The 14,144-nt window shown below is 47.8% G+C and overlaps 1 protein-coding gene across 2 annotated transcripts in view; it reads right to left on the bottom strand.

Annotated features, from left to right (window-relative positions):
- DCHS1 (dachsous cadherin-related 1) overlaps nt 1-14,144 on the bottom strand; it is a 309,730-nt gene that overhangs the window by 244,604 nt on the left and 50,982 nt on the right. The window contains exon 1 of one of the 2 annotated variants that reach the window (XM_033949395.1): nt 12,259-12,459. The exons of the other annotated variant lie outside the window; for it this stretch is intronic. The gene's annotated coding sequence lies outside the window, so the exon portion shown is untranslated. Of the gene's footprint in view, nt 1-12,258; nt 12,460-14,144 lie in introns of those variants that run through there. 2 annotated transcript variants of the gene reach the window in all.

Raw genomic sequence — 14,144 nt, 5'->3', positions numbered from 1 at the left:
GTAGAGACTGCCGAAGAGCAGGTGTGACTACGATGCGTTTGGATAGTGGATCGGATGTCTGATTCCACTGTGATGCCAGGGTCCACTGGGGGATCCTGAGGTGGAGTCTGGCAAAGGGTGTCACGTGTACTGTGGAGGCCATATGGCCCAGGAGCACCATCAGTTGTCTCGCCGGTATGGTTTGGTGAGTGACCACCGACTGGCAGAGATGAAGAAGAGACTCCATGCGTTGCCGGGGCAGGAATGCTCGGAGTCGGGTGGAGTCCAGGACCGCTCCGATGAAGGGGAGGGACTGGGTGGGTTGTAGATGGGACTTGGAGAAGTTGATCTCGAAGCCCAAATTCTGGAGGAAGTAGGTCGTAGCCAAGGCCGCCGAAGTGACCTCTGGGGCTGACGGGGCCTTGATGAGCCAGTCGTCGAGGTATGGAAAGACCTGTAGACCCCTGTCCCGGAGTGCTGCGGCCACTACCACCAGGCACTTTGTGAAGACTCTGGGGGACGAAGATAGGCCGAATGGTAGCACTCGATACTGTAGGTGCAGATTTCCCACCCGAAATCTGAGGAACTTTCGGGAGGCCGGGTGAATGGGGATGTGAGTGTAGGCCTCCTTGAGATCCAGGGAGCATAACCAGTCGTTCTGCTCGAGGAGGGGGTATAGAGAAGCCAAAGTCAACATGCGAAACTTCTCTTTGACCAGGAACTTGTTGAGGGCCCGAAGGTCTAAAATGGGTCGCAGGTCGCCCGTTTTCTTCGGGACGAGGAAGTACCGGGAGTAAAACCCTCGGTTCAATTGGTCTGACGGGACCGTCTCGACAGCCCGAAGCTGAAGTAAGGTTTGGACTTCCTGAAGAAGAAGGGCGGTCTGCGTCGAGCTTGAAGGATACTCTCTTGGAGGATGGTCCGGGGGGACCCGGTGGAATTGCAGAGAGTATCCTTCTCTTATGATGGAGAGGACCCATAGGTCCGTGTTTATGGCCTCCCATCGGTGGTAAAAAAGATGGAGGCGGCCCCCTATGGGAGAGGCCGAGGTTATGCTCCCGGGAGGGGCGTCAAAAGGGCTGGGGAGCCTTAGGTACAGCCGGTGGCTGGAGTTTTTGCTGAGGCTTCTGGGGGGGTTGTCTCTTCGCAGGCTGTCTCGCAGCGGGCGTTTGTCTGGGCGTGTAACGCCGCTGGTAAATCAGGGGTGGCCTGGAAGGTCGAGACTGTTGAGGTTTGGGTTTGGGCCGTAGGATGGATTGAAAGGATTTTTCATGATCCGACAGCTTCTTGGTAACAGTTTCGATAGACTCATCGAACAGGTCAGCTCCAGCACATGGTACGTTGGCGAGTCTGTCCTGTAGGTTGGGATCCATATCGATAGTACGGAGCCATGCCAGGCGACGCATAGCTACCGCGCTTGCGGCGGCGCGTGCCGAGAGTTCGAATGCATCGAAGGAGGATTGCATCAGCTGGAGTCGTAATTGGGAGAGGGAGGCTACCACTTCCTCGAACTCGAATCGAGCTTGGTTGTCTATGAACGGAGTGAACTTGCGGAGTACCGGCAAGAAGAACTCCAGATAGGAGGAGAAAAAGAAGTTGTAGTTTAGCACCCGTGACGCCATCATGGAGTTTTGGTAGAATTTTCTACCAAATTTGTCCATCGTTCTCCCCTCTCGGCCCGGCGGTACAGAGGCGTAGACCTGGGAGGGATGAGAGCGTTTAAGAGAGGACTCGACCAGTAGGGATTGGTGGGAGAGTTGAGGGCCCTCGAACCCTTTATGGTGCACGATGCGGTATCGAGCATCGAGTTTGCTGGGGATCGCCGGTATGGAATACGGCGTTTCGAAGCACTGCATGAAGGTCTGGTCCAGTAATTTATGCAAGGGGAGCCGAAGCGACTCCGTTGGAGGGTTAGGTAAGTGCATGGTGTCCAGATACTCTTTGGAGTATCTGGAGCCCGTGTCAAGGGTCACATCCAGATCATCCGCCATTTGTCGGAGGAATGATGAGAAGGACAATTGTTCCGCCAGCGTCGGTCTGTGGGACGGGCTGGAGGAGGATGAGGCCTCCAGGTCCGTGGACATCGGGGAGTGACAAGGAGAGTCGGGTACCGGTGTCTCCTCGTACTCCGGGCCCCTCGGAGGGGACACCTCTGATGAGGAGTATCCCCTACGTTGCAGTTTTTTCTGCGGTGACACCTCCGAATGGCGTGAGGAGTGCCAGGATGAGTGTCTCGATCGGTGTCCGTCTCGGTGGCGGGACGGGGATCGGGATCGTCTGTGCATCGCATGGTCTCCCGAGGCCCCCAAGTGGATAGGGCTGGAAGCGGTGGATCGCAACTGGGTTTGCGATGCGGGTTCTTGCGATGCTACCCAAGTCTGGTAAGGAGTACGGAAGAACTCTTCCTGACTATGCCCAGGGCTTCGAGTATCGAGCGGAGGTCTGGTCCCATGTTGGCGCGGAGGCGTAATGGGTTCTAATGGCGGCATATCGGTAAGCGAGGCTTGCCGCGTGGGCATCGCCGCCCTCCCCCGTTCGTCCTCGTCGGTTGTCGAGGTCGAACGGTGAGGGGGAGGGGGCGGACCGCCCCTTTGGATCGGTACCGGGAGGTCACCCTGTATGGCAGCGATGAGCCCGGGTCCGATGGTCTGCATGAGCTCAACGAATTGAGCTTCCAGCACGGACCGTAGCGAAGCCGATAGGGAGGGATCCGCACCGAAAGGGGGTCCTCCTGCACGGACATCGCGCTCCTTCGAGGTCGAGTGCTTCTGCTTAGTAGCTTTCGGCACTTTGATGACCATTGGTGGCACTGTGGAAGGAAGAGGTACCTGAACCGAGGAGACCGGGGCAGGCACCGACGTCGAGCTCGTGGATGGTGTCGGGGTGAGCGATGCCGGTTTCACCACACTCGATGCAGGGGTGGTCGATGCCGGTTTCGCCCGAACCGGGGAGGTATCAGATGAAGTGGAGGCTGTGGGATCCTTAGCTGCGTCCATTTTGAACATTGATTCCCACAATAGGCAACGCCGCTTGAATGAGCGTGCCGTAAGGGTAGAGCAAGGCCCGCACGATTTCGGGATGTGGTCAGGGCCCAAACACTGCAAACAGCGCCAGTGAGGGTCCGTGAGTGAAATCGCGCGTTGGCACTTGCTGCACTTCTTAAACCCGGTGATTGGCCGGGACATAGGCCGGAAAATCTCCGCCGCGAGGTCGAAGCCAGTGGGCCTGAGCCACGTGGCCGGCCCGTTCGACCCGCCGGAGGAAATAATCTTCTTTTTTTTTTTTTTTTTGAAAAAGAAAAGAACTGTTAACTGTAATTAAAAGAAAGCGAAAACGCGGACAAGGAAGGCAAATTTAACTGAATTCAGCTAGCGCATGAAGAAGTTGAACTTCTCAGCTCCGCGGAAAAGAAAGAACTGAGGAGACACGCCCGGATCTCCGGGTAGGAAGGCACCGGCGCATGCGCGGTGCGGGCATCTAGAAACTTTAAGTTTCCACAAGCAACACGTGCTTGTGAGACGTCCGTACCGGGGCTCTGTCTGATGACATCACCCACTAGTGAGAATACCTGCCTGCTTGTCCTGGGATAATAGCTGATACGGTAAAATGCATTTTTTTTAGGAAGAAGTGCAAAAGTGAAACTCAAAAGTGAACGGGAGATATATGTAGAAACTGATGAGGCTGAATTGCTTAACAATATTTCTGTTCTGTATTCACAGCTGAAGTGCCAGGAGAGGGACTGCAGAGGATAAATGTGAATAGGGATGTAGTAGTGATAGACACTGATCGATTGTCAGAGGATTCTGTTCGTGAGGAGCTAGCTAAATTAAAGATAGACATAGAGATGGGGCCAGATGGTGTTCATCTGAAGATGTTGAAAGAACTTAAGGAAATTCTGGTGGCTTCACTGACTGACCATTTCAATGCTTCTCTAGAGTCAGGAATGGTACCAGAGGACTGGAGAAGGATGGATGTGGTCCCTCTACACCAGGGATGTCAAAGTCCCTCCTCGAGGGCCGCAATCCAGTCGGGTTTTTAGGATTTTCCCAATGAATATGCATGAGATCTATTAGCATACAATGAAAGCAGTGCATGCAAATAGATCTCATCCATATTCATTGGGGAAATCCTGAAAATCCGAATGGATTGTGGCCCTCGAGGAGGGAATTTGACACCCCTGCTCTACACAAAAGTGGAAGAAAGGAAGAAGTAGGGAATTACAGGCCAGTAAGTCTGAATTCTATGGTAAGCAAATTAATGGAAACGTTTTTAAAACAGAATGATTAAGTTTCTGGAATCCAGTGGATTATAGGTCTGAAGGCAACATGGATTCACTAGAGGTAGGTCTTGTCATACAAATCTGATCAATTTCTTTGACTAGGTGACCAGAGAATTGAATAGAGGGAGTGCGCTAGATGTGGTGTATTTAGATTTTAGCAAAGCCTTTGGCAGTGTTCCACACAGACATCTGATAATTCAAGAAAGGGATAAAGACTATCCTTTTCTCAAACTACTTCAACTGAAATTATGAAGTTGACAGAGAAAGGAAACTAGAACTTTCAGGGATGCATGTAAATAGGTATCAAGGCGAAATTTAAGGGATCACATACAGGTCATGGACCTGATGGGCCGCCGCGGATGCGGACTACTGGGCGCGATGGACCACCGGTCTGACCCACCAGAGGCGACTTCTTATGTTCTTATATTTAGTTGAAATGGCCAGCCTCCTTAAGAGGAATGTCAAAAAGTGTACAGTGTATTTAGCTGCAATAGTAAACCTAGTGTTACATGTGCACATACATACTGATTTGGTTAAACAGGAAATAGTAAATATATTTACATTGGTGTGATACATAGGCCTCCTTCACATACGGAAGAAGGAGACAGAGATTTAATAGTAGACATTCAGAATATATCTAAAAAAAGAGGAAATTTTACTAACAGGTGATTTTAATATGCTGGATGTTAATTGGGGTATCCCTATTGTGGGGTCTTCTAAAAGTAGGAAGATCCTGGATTATCTACAAGGAAAACTGTTCCTGCATTTGGTAATGGCACCTATGGTATAAACATGTGCATATAAGTAGGATGATGGATTATGGCATAACCATGCCGGTATTAATAACTCTGTAACACAACCACAGAGCTCCGTGTATTTCAGTATAGAGCCCATGCAATGTAACACCTCACAACTCCTTATGGTAACATTTCTACAAAGCTTAACACCTTTGCAGAGGCTCATGTAGTCCGCTCTGAGTTGACTCCCCAGTCATTAGTAGTGGTATAGAAGCTCTCAATAATCATAAATAAACTGAGTGCCTTCTGGATGGGCCCCAAAGTGATGGGCTGGATCAGAAACCTGTTGAGTGGAAGATGACAGAGGGTAGTGGTCAATGAAGATCACTCTGAGGAAAGGGATGTTACTAGAGGTGTGCCTCAAGGTTCTGTTCTTGAGCCTGTCTTTTAACATTTTTAAAAGCGATATTGCTGAAGGGCTGGCAGGTAAGATTTGTCTCTTTATTGTAGATTTGGTAGCATCTGCAGAATGGACACCCCAGATGGTGTGAATAACACAAAGAAGGACCTAGTGATGCTTGAAGAATGGTCTGAAATTTGGCAGCATAAATTTTATGCTATGAAATGCAAGGTCATGCATTTGGACTGCAAAACCCTGAAGGAATGGTACAGTTTAGGGTGCGAATAACTTATGTACACAACACAAGGGTGTGATTGTTTGTGATGATCTTAAGGTGGCCAAAGGTGAAAAGGTGATGGCAAAAGCTAAAAGGATGCTAGGGTGCATAGGGAGAGATATGGCCAGTAGGAGAAAAGAGGTACTGATGCCCCTGTATAAGACTCTGGTGAGACCTCTTTTAGAATATTGTGTACAATTCTGGAGATTGCACCTTTAAATAGATATAAAAAGGATTGAATCTGTCCAGCGGAAGGCTACTAAAATGGTGCGGGGGTCTTTATCATAAGGCGTATAGGGATAGACTTCAAGATTGCAATCTGTATACTTTAGAGGAAAGGCGATAAAGGGGAGATATGATAGAAACGTTTAAATATCTACATGGCATAAATTCACATGAGTAGAATCTCTTTCATTTGAAAGGAAGCCCTGGAATGAGAGGGCATAGTATGAAGTTAAGAGGTGATAGGCTCAGGAGTAATCTAAGGAAATACTTTATTTTACAAAAAGGGTGATAGATGCATGGAACAGTCTCCCGGAAAAGGTGGTGGAGACAGAGACTGTGTCTGAATTCAAGAAAACGGAGGATAGGCACGAGGGATTTCTTAGAGAGATGAAGAGATAATGGTTACTGTGGCTGGCCCATTTGGCCTTTATCTGCCATCATGTTTATATGTTTCTATTATGAATGGATTAATGGAGTTCATTTACCAAAAAATGTAAACATTGCATGAATATACAGCCTAATGATACATAATTAAAAACTAATCCTTATTTCATAATGAATAACTTTTGGAGGGGCCTTAGGCACCTGGGCCAACTGGAATCTTAGGCCCGTCTCCCAGTGCACTCTGGGATGAGCTGGAGTGGCCTAAGATTCCAATTGGCCTAGGTGCCTAAGGACCAAGATGCACCAGGAAGGGGCAGATCCGCCATTTCAGTGAATCCAGGCCTGCTGGCCAGATGTAAGAAGGACCCATCTGTCCAGCCATCTAAAAAACGTTAGGAGAGTCTGTGTGGGCTTGGGGAGTCTGGTGGGGGTGGGCTTGGGGTTTCTGGGTAGGCTACCTTTGGGGATGTATGGGGTGTCCAGCAGGACGGACTGGGCATCCCTCCTGCTGGTGAAATTTCAGGGGAGGGGTGTCTGGCAGGAGGAACTGGGCATATCTCCTGCTGGCGATCATTTGGGGATTTACAGGGGAGGTGTCCAGCAGGAGATATTGGGCATCTCTCTTGCTGGTGATTGTTGCAGGGTTCGGGGGGGGGATGTGTAGCAGGAGAGATTGGGCATTTCTCCTGCCGGCGATCATTGCGGGGATGGGGGGGTCTGGCAGGAGAAACTGGGCATCTCTTCTACTGGCAATCATTCGGGGGTTCGGGGGGGGGGGGTCCGACTGGAGTGCCTGGGCATCCCTTTTGCCAGTAGTCTTCATGAGGGGGGGGGGGACAGGTTGCCTGGGCCGCTAAACTGATCAAAATGTGTAAGTTTTGTCCAGGCAACCTCATCAAACTTTCTATTATTGCTGCAGGATGACTAAGTTTGGTCAGCCCACTTCCATCCTACCTCCCGCCCTAACCACTCCTCGAAAAATGCCCCTTTTCGCTGTGGACTTACAGTGAAAGTCAGAGGCCTAAAAAACCTCTAGATACATCTAAAAACCTGTTTCCATTATCAGCATTTGGACAACCTGTCTTTTAGGTCGTCCAAATGTTGACTCGGGCAGATTTTTAGACATACACTTCTCCCTCCATATTCGCGGATCCAGCACTCGCGGTTTTGCTTATTCGCAATTTTTCATCGGCTGGCTATGCACCCCAAATTACATCATCCAGTCACCAATATGAATATTTTGCAAACTCCAAACCCACGTACAGGCAGTGCCGGCTTCACTGAGCTTGAGAAATGGAAGCACCAAAGCCGGTTTGACAGTTGAGGCCCTCACCCAATGGGAGAGGCAGAGGGTTTCCAAAAATCCCATCCAGCCAATGGGAGCTCTGGGATGTGGCGCATGGGTGGGCGCTGCGGGTCCAGGGGTCAGGCTGCATGCGCTTTGGTGTAGCACTTTAATGGCAGCACAGCCGGAATGCGGACTGCGACGAGACAGAAAGTCAGGCTCCTCTCATCACTGGGAATTTAAAGTGGCTGCAGCAACCCGCTTGTCAGCGTGGTGCAATAGGAGCACTTCTTAGAGCCGGTGCCTCCAGGAGTGAGCCTCAGCATGCAGCAGGTAAGGCTTTCAAGTGCGAGCCTGCAGCTGCTTCCGATCTGCCCACTTCTCCCTTTCAGCTCAATCCCGGCACTCTGTCTGCCCTCTGGAGCCTACTAGCTGTTATTCGTGGTTTTTCCATCTTCGCAGGTTAGTCAATCCCCTAATCACCGTGAATACGGAGGGAGAAGTGTATTTCATTTCGATTATGAGCTCCAGTGCATCCATAATTGACCACTGAGAGTGTGGACAAGTGTGATCTTCAACTGGTGTGTTGTTTTCTTGCCTTCAAATACTTTGTTCAGAGCCTTCATTGAACAGCGACCAAGTGCTATTCTGCAAATTATTTCTTCCCTTTGTTTATGAAAGAGCCCAGGAGATTGAAATCCTTTACAACTTCTATTCTATCGACTTCAAGCTCAAAATCTTTATCATTTTCTGTGTTCGTGATCTTTGCCTTGTTTATGTTCAATTCCTTCAAGATTCTACATGGCGTCCTTCCTCCCGTTATCCCACTCTTCTGGAATTCATCAAACCCGCTCTCTTCTAGACCCTCCCAAAAACTGAAACTATCTTTCCCATCTATAAAAGGTATATCCCGCGCAGGAAAACTTGGAACATCCCTCCCCTTCAGAACCACGGAACTCTGGAACAACCTCTCATCCCCGCTCAGAAATTCTAGCTCCTTCCAATCCTTCCGTAAACGCTTGAAAACTTGGCTCTTCTCAAAAATCTAATCTCCTCCCGTTCTCTAGTACCCTGCCCCTCTCTATCTTCTCAGTCCCTCTCCTATATCCCTTCTTTGTAATTCCTTTCCTCTTAATCTCTGTAAACCGTACCGAGCTCTGCGCATGCGGAGATGGTGCGGTATACAAACCTAAGGTTTAGTTTAGTTTAGTTTAATTCTAATCCAATGTTAGGATTTTCGGCTTTGACTTTGCTCAATGTCTTCTTTGCTGCTGGTGAAGAGCATTGTATCATCTGCATAGCACAGCTTATTTATATTTCGACCACCAACTTTTAAACCAATGCACTTTCCTTCCAGATCTGCTTTTCTGAAGATGGTTTGAACATGTAAGGTGACAAGATGCATCCTTACCTGCCAGGACACCACTTTTTATTGGAAAACAATCAGTGTTACCATATTCTGTTCTCACTGCAGAATTACTATCCTTCTAATAGTGAGAAAACCATGGTGCATTGCTTTGGTTGATGAGCAGACTACCGAAATTGCTTACTCTGGAGTGCAATACTGTATAGTACATTACTATATTTATTTTTAGACCCTGTTGTGTGCAATGTTTATTGTTTAAAAACATTACATCTATAAGCAGTACTACAAATAAAAAATATTTGCAGGAACCTAACCCTGTTTTCCCTAAAGGATCCATTATTCACTTTCCGCAGTTTTGAGGCACAACAGATGTTGCTAGAATCTAACCTCTATTTTCCTCATAGACACAGCGGCCCACTCAGCACAGATCCATGGTCCAGACTATGGACCGAGGTCCGTCATCTAAGTAGCCCTGCCTTAGGCCATAATTGAGCAGATTGAATAGCTAACATTTATCTTTCAAAATTTATACTGTTGCTGTGTTACTATGTTACTATTTTGTGCTTGTCTCTCCTGATCCTCTAGCCCTTGGGGTAGAATTAGACAGACCAGATAGCTAACATTGAACTTTATCTGCTTTTACACTGTTACTGTATTACTATTTTATGTTGGCTAACATTGAACTTTATCTGCTTTTACACAGTTACTGTGTTACTATTTTATGTTGGCTAACATTGAACTTTATCTGCTTTTACACAGTTACTGTGTTACTATTTTATGTTGGTTAACGTTGGTCTTTATCTGCTTTTACACTGTTACTGTATTACTATTTTATGTTGGCTAACGTTGGTCTTTATCTGCTTTTACACTGTTACTGTATTACTATTTTATGTTGGCTAACATTGAACTTTATCTGCTTTTACACAGTTACTGTATTACTATTTTATGTTGGCTAACATTGAACTTTATCTGCTTTTACACTGTTACTGTATTACTATTTTATGTGCTTTTACACAATTACTGTGTTACTATTTTACATTAGATAGAGTGTGAGCCTGCTAGGACAGATAGAGGAAAATGCTTGAGTACCTGAATGTACACCACTTAGACTATAAGAGATATAAATGTTTAAATAAATAAATATTAGAAAATAAGAATACACTGAAGAGAAATCCCAGAAAGGCCTCGATGATGAAGGAAGCAGCACAATGGAAAAGTCGTGAGGATGGGATGTCAATAATTCAGGCACGGGTGTAAAGTTCAAAGTTCACTTTATTAGTAGAAGCACTACGAAGACTTGACACTGACATGGTTTCAGCATCCATGCCTTTGTCAAGAGTCTCAAAGGCTGATTTCTCTATCACATGAACAGAGCATTAAGTGCAGGTCAATGTTTGGAGCAAGCAAAGAAAAAAAATGATGCCCAAAGCAAAGCTAATGAAAATAAGAATAGCCTTACCGGGTCTGACTAATGCCCAGAGGCCAATCCAGGTCACTAGTACCTGGCAAAAAAACCAAAAGTAGAAACATTCCATACTAACGATCCAGGGCAAGCAGCGGCTTCCCCCATGTCTATCTCAATAATAGACTATGGACTTTTCCTCCAGGAAACTGTCCAAACCTTTCTTAAAACCAGCTATTTTAATTGCTCATCCACAACCTCCGGCAATGTGTTTCAGAGCTTAACTATTCTCTGAGTGAAAAAAAAAATTTCCTCCTATGGGGTTTAAAAGTATTTTCCTGTAACTACATCAAGTGTCCCCTAGTCTCTGTAATTTTTGATGGAGTAAACAAATTGATTCACTTCTACTCCACTCAGAATTTTGTAGACTTCAGTCCTATCTCCCCTCAGCCGTCTCTTTTCTAAGTTGAAGAGCCCTGACCTCTTTAGTCTTTCCTCATACGAGAGGAGTTCCATCCCCTTGACCATTTTGGTTGCTCTTCTTTGGCTAACATTGGTCTTTATCTGCTTTCACACTGTGATTGTGTAACTATTTTGGATTTGGCCATTTTTGAAAAATAGGATGTCCTGGTCTATGCATCTTTCTGGATCTCTAAGACTTTGCACTTTGGGAGCAGGATGACTCTTTCTTTATCTGTGAGATGCTGCACCATATAACCTCCACTTAGGTACCCTCTCCCTTTCATTGGTTGTCAATCAGATTGATGTAAAAAAAAAGAAAAAAGTCAACTAGAGAAGATAATGACTCCCTGGGATTGTTTTGCCAGTTTTCACATTCCTATTAGTATGTCTGACATTTCTTTTCTCCTTTGTTTCTTGTGCTTGGAGGCTGGGGGTGAGGGGAGGGAGATCAATAAACCTGTCTAAGGGTTAAAACCTGGAGCTAATTTTTGGGAAGAACTTTTAGTTCAGACTTTGAATCAGCAACCTTCAAAACCCATCCATAAACAATTTTCTCTATTTGTTTGAAAAGGTTTTGTAAGTGGTGAAGAGCAGCCGCTTCTCTCTCTCTGAATCTGTGCATGTTTTGGTTTATTCCTCTTAGTGTGAATCTTAGACTTTTGTAGAGAAAAGTCACAGCTGCTCTAAAGCTATACACAGTATATTCTAGTTATAGAAGGAGCCAGCTATTTATGTCATGGATTTTACATCCAAATGCATGGCAATTGCAAGCTCTATAACATTTCCATGTATGCCCATCACTGGTCACCCCTCCCCCTCCTGCTTCTGGATCGAACAAAGCTGAAAGAGAAGGGGAGGCAGGAGGGAGTCCCAGGGGCCTCCCTTTAGCCTTTCCGAGGGAAGGGGGAGGGAGGTGTCCGTGCAGGGGCCTCTGTGAGGTGTTGCAGGGAAGGGGCAGCTCAGGTCAACACAAATACATTCTAAGGAGCAAAGGAGCTGGCAAACAGCCTTAGGGCCCCAAAGTGTCTCCGACAGGATGCCCCCCCCCCAAAAAAAAAAAAAAAATTTAAAAAAAGGACGGGAGGCAAAAGATGGGCAACGCTCTAATCCTTGTTAGACTTTACATTCTAGTCAAGACCGTATGCATTTCATTTATGGAAGACTGTTCTGGGAAATATGAAGAAAGAAGGACGGAGGGGGGAAGGGACTGAGGGTAGAGATGCTGGAGAACGAACAAGCAGGGGTGGAGGTGGGGGAGAGCAGAAGCTGAAGTGGAAAGGGCCGTTGTGGAGGTAGGAGATGAGGTGCGAACTAACGGTAAACGTGAGCACAAGAAAGAGAGAATGAGGCAAAGAAACGGGGAAGATGGAGGCAGAGCGGGGAGGGAGGGGGGGGGCAAGGAGAGAGCGAGGAAAGAAAAAGCAAGGTCGGAGGAAGAGGAGAAAGCGAGGCGCGCACTCACCCCTGGGCAGCTGGCGGCGTCCTAGGCGGCTCCATCTGCTCGAGCGCGCGACACCCTCTCCCTCTGCTCCGGAGCGCGAGACGGCTGCGACTGAGCGGCCGGCTGCAATCGGATCCCCGCTCCCTGCTCTGCATATGGGGGGTGGGGTGGAGGGGAGCCTTGCATCAGGAGCGCTTCCAAGAGGAGAACATGGAGACGGTACAGCTGTGGAGAGAGGTTTGAGGAGGGGAGGGAAGGAGGGGGCGACGGATGGGAGCGCAGAGGAACAAAGAGGAGGAGGAGGAGGAGGGAGTGGGAAGCTGTAACTTTAGTGGGGGCGGGAGGGAAAAGCGCTCCTGTCACGGCTTTTGCGCGCTCTGCTCTCCTCAGTCTGCCACCTTGCGAGACTTTTGCAGGGATTTTTGTTACCTCTGCTACAAAAAAGTGGTAAGGCCGAGGAGCTTTCAGGCTTTCCAGTCCGTCCAGCTCCTTCGTGGCTCTCAGGCACTTTTCCTCCGGGAACTCGTCCAACTCTGTCTTCCATCTTCTGCCAACAGATTGCACCGTCTTATTAGGCGCTGCCTATAAAGCTTGCCAGCATTTGCTTACTACATTGACAACCTCGTCATTTATAAACTTCAAGAAAGGATTGGACAATTTCCTACTGGAAAAAGGCATAGAGAGGTATAGTTAGAGGATTACTACACAGGTCCTGGACCTGTTGGGCCGCCGCGTGAGCGGACTGCTGGGCACGTTGGACCTTGGGTCTGACCCATCAGAGGCATTGCTTATGTGCTTATGTTCTATTTTTTCCAACCACTCTGTCCTCCAACCTGGGTGGCTGAAGTACTAAGGAGGGATATTTAGAGGTGTCAGAGAGCTGCAGTGGGAGCAGTAGACAGTACTGAACAAGATGAGTTCTATAGGATTAGGTGACACATTGACGAAATGGGTTGGGAACTGGCTTGGTGGTAGGCTTCAAAGGGTAGTGGTGAACGGCACCCCCTCAGAAATGACGGAGGTGATCAGTGGAGTGCCACAGGGTTCGGTCTTAGGACCGACCCTATTCAACATCTTTATAAGAGACTTGGCAGAAGGGCTTCGAGGTAAAATAGCCTTATTCGCCGATGACGCCAAACTAAGTAATGTAGTGGGAAAATGCACAACGGACGAAGATTCAATGCCCGACAACATGATGCACAACCTACTCCTACTGGAGCGCTGGTCTAGGACCTGGCAACTCAACTTCAATGCCAAAAAATGCAAAGTCATGCACCTAGGCAACCATAATCCATACAAGACTTATACTCTTAATGGTGAGATCCTAACAAGAACGGTAGCAGAACGGGACCTGGGAGTGATCGTCAGTGAGGACATGAAGGCTGCCAGTCAGGTAGAGCAGGCCTCATCCAAGGCAAGACAGATCCTAGGTTGCATACGCAGGGGTTTCGTCAGCCGTAAGCCGGAAGTCATTATGCCATTGTATAGATCCATGGTGAGGCCCCACCTGGAATACTGTGTGCAATTCTGGAGACCACATTATCGCAAAGATGTGCTGAGATTGGAGTCGGTACAGAGAATGGCCACCCGGATGGTCTCGGGACTCAAAGATCTCCCGTACGAAGAAAGGTTAGACAAACTGCAGCTATACTCGCTTGAGGAGCGCAGAGAGAGGGGGGACATGATCGAGACGTTCAAGTATCTCACGGGCCGCATCGTAGCGGAAGAAGATATCTTCTTTTTCAAGGGACCCACGGCAACAAGAGGGCATCTGTGGAAAATCAGAGGCGGGAAACTACGAGGTGACACCAGGAAATTCTTTTTCACTGAAAGGGTGGTTGATCGCTGGAATAATCTTCCACTGCAGGTGATTGAGGCCAGCAGCGTGCCTGATTTTAAGGCCAAAT

This window comes from Geotrypetes seraphini, chromosome 6 (genome assembly GCF_902459505.1).
Source record: "Geotrypetes seraphini chromosome 6, aGeoSer1.1, whole genome shotgun sequence".
In the NCBI taxonomy this organism is placed as follows: Eukaryota; Metazoa; Chordata; class Amphibia; order Gymnophiona; family Dermophiidae; genus Geotrypetes; species Geotrypetes seraphini.
The sequence above is the reverse complement of the archived record's forward strand: the minus strand, read 5'-3'. Positions and strand labels throughout refer to the sequence as shown.